Below are 3199 nucleotides of genomic sequence, written 5' to 3'. Positions count from 1 at the left end.
AAAAGAGACATGCTTTTGTTGGTTTTGGAAGTAATTAAGATGACTGTTCTGTTGATGTTTGTTCTAATGTTGTATTCTTTGTTTTAGGATAATGAGTTGATCCGATTGAAGAGAGAGGCTAAGTTGAAAGGAGGGTTCTATGTCGACCCAGTGGCTAAGTTGCTCTTTATCATTCGTATCCATGGGTATGTGTTTTACTATTATGTTCGTATTCACATATATATTGCAAACAGTTTCTGTTGTTTCATGTACATTGGTTGTTTTTGCTTTTTGCAATATCAATGCCATTGACCCAAAAACCAAAAACAGCTTCTTTTTTTTCTTGTCTCAAATGCAGCTGAAACTTGAGCTGAAGTAAAAGGGTGTCTCGGTCTCTGCTGTTTGTTTGCTTCAGGTCAATCTTTAACATTCATCACAAAAGCAAAAGACTTCCCATATGGGGAAAGCAAAGCAACCTCCATTTCCCTCGTTTCAAGCTCAACCATTAACCCTTGATATTTTAAATTATGTTTTAAGTTTTATTTTGTAATACATTTTTTTATATCATGGTTTCATAATAATAAATATAGTATTTTTTATTTTTAATATCAATTCATTCCTAAAACAAACAGTTATTCAATAACTTACTTATATTTAAGAATAATTATTAATATATATATATATATATATTATTAAAATAGAATATATATAATGCTATATAAATACAATATTGTTTAAATACATAATAGTCAATTAGTCGTTGACTACATTATGACTATTTTCCGTAGTCGTAAAATAGTCGTAGCTCAGTCGTTAAATTTAGTGACTATATCACGACTATGTTTACGACTATGCAAAATAGTTGTAATGTAATTTTACGACTAATTATTTTAGCGAGACTCAATTTACGACTACTAGTTTTAGTCGCTATTTAGTCGTAACATACCATTTAGCGACTAAATAGTGACTAATAGTGCAATCGCTATTTGCCTGTTTTCTTGTAGTGTCATGTTGATAACCTTCACCACTTGTCTTACGACGGTACTCGTCAATCAAACCTTGTCCCTCCGCCTCCTAAACAACCAGCAGTAGCAAGATCCTTGGCTCAAAAGCTAAAACAGACTGCGAATAGATCACTCCAACGGCTTGCTCCAATTGACTACTCGCCTGAAGGGAAGCCTAGAGTTGTTATTCCTGATTCTGTTTTTCAAGAAGGAGCTGAAATCCACAAAGACTTTATCATTGGTAGATTCAAAGGCAGGCTCCCAACTTACAAGCATTTCCAGAGTGTTCTTAGTCATATCTGGGGTAGAGGCCAACGATTAGAAATTCATCTCAATCACGCACAAAACTCTATGCTCGTAAGGCTCCCGAATGAGTTTGATCGGCTCAGGGTACTAGAGAAGAAATTATGGTATATTGGGTATTGTATGTTCCTAGTTTCTCAGTGGGACTCAGCGGGGGGAGCTAATACTGATTTGGATGCCATCCCTATTTGGGCCCATCTCAAAGGGATGCCGTTTGACCTAATGCATCACAAAGGCATAAGCTTAGTAGCAGGTATAGTCGGTGAGCCAAAGGAGATGGATGAATTTACTTTGAACCTGGTAAGCTTGTCAGTTGCCCATGTAAAAGTGGAAAGAAACCTTAACAAACCTCTACCCTCTTCAGTTGAAGTCATGCGGGATAGTGGAGAAGTCATCACGATAGCAGTTGAGTATCCTTGGATCCCTCCTACTTGTCCTCACTGTAAGGAAATTGGTCATGTGCTACGGTATTGTCCCTCTGTGACTCCTTCATGGCCCCTACCAAAAAAGCCGTCAGTAGAAGAGGCAAATAAGAGTCAAGGGCCAAAGCCTTATAAGAATAAAGCCAAAGACCATGAAGAAGCCACTAATTCCTTACCATCTACGCCAAATACTTCTCTGTTTAAAGGAAAAGGCCATGTCTCGGATCCTGCCTCTACAACATTGGATGATGGTGCCTCATCCTCAGTTCACCCAATTGCTTTGCCCTCTGTTCCTGTTTCACAAAGTCAACAAGAATCTAGCGCTCAATTCTCTTTCTCGAAAAAATCCACTAAAGTGCCTCCTAAACCAAACCGTCCCCTTAACCATATAAAAAGTCCTGCTTCTATTTTGCCCTCTACAGAAAATGCTAATTATAATCCTTTTGATGTATTAGCTCCTCCTACTTTTACTATTGCCTCTGAGCTTCCCCAGTCACCAAATGCCCATCCTCCCCCTCTTTCAAACCCAGTTGCCAATACTATTCCTTCTGATGAGTCATCTCAACCTACTGATATGGTGATAGAACCATCACTTCCTGATATGTCCAATGTCCCTTCTGTGGAGACTCTTCCACCTCAGGGAGATGTCCCTCTTCGTGCCTAATTTTTCCCCTCTTTAATGTATATACGACCTTTTTGTTGGAACATCCGTGGCCTAAATGACCCGGATAAACACCGGCCTTTTGCTTCGTGGCTTGCAACTCATAAGCCCACTTTTGGCGCCATTATTGAAACCCATATCAAAGAACCAAACTTGAACCGTGTAATGAATCTTACTTGTCCCGGTTGGCACTACACTTCAAAGCACAACTCTGATGGCGATGGAAGAATTGTTGTCATCTGGAAATTCCCTGCTCCAGTAAATGTCATTCACCAGTCTAAGCACCTGCTCACATGTGAAATAACTGAACCTGGAGGTCATAGGTTCTTTTTTTCAGTCGTATATGCTCCAAATGTAAGTGAAGAGCGTACAAATCTTTGGTGTGACATTCTGCGACTTCATCAGAATCTACGGCTTGACTCCTGTCCCTGGGTGTTGTGTGGGGATTTCAATCAAATCATTCACCCGGCTGAGCACTCTAATCCTTATGTCAATCTGTGTTTTAAATGGCGAGAGGCAAGGTGAGGCGACAGAGGGTAGGTTTGGCGCCCTGCGCCTAGGCGAGATTCGCCCCACGCCTTTGGTGTATGAGGCGCAACTGCAAAAAACAGACATAAGGTTAGTCATAAATAATCGATTCCTTACCATGTAAGCACAACCTGAGTCTAAAACCAATAGCTTATCATTTGAAATTGAAACATAGAGAAAGATTTGAAAACAAAGAAAAAGCCAATCATGAGTCTGAAACAGAGAAATGAAAACAAAGTAGAAGCAAATCCAACGAAAGTTTAAAACTTAAACACAAAGCCTAAAAATCCATCTCATCATCA

The sequence above is a fragment of the Camelina sativa genome, chromosome 19 (genome assembly GCF_000633955.1).
Source record: "Camelina sativa cultivar DH55 chromosome 19, Cs, whole genome shotgun sequence".
In the NCBI taxonomy this organism is placed as follows: domain Eukaryota; kingdom Viridiplantae; phylum Streptophyta; class Magnoliopsida; order Brassicales; family Brassicaceae; genus Camelina; species Camelina sativa.
The sequence above is the reverse complement of the archived record's forward strand: the minus strand, read 5'-3'. Positions refer to the sequence as shown.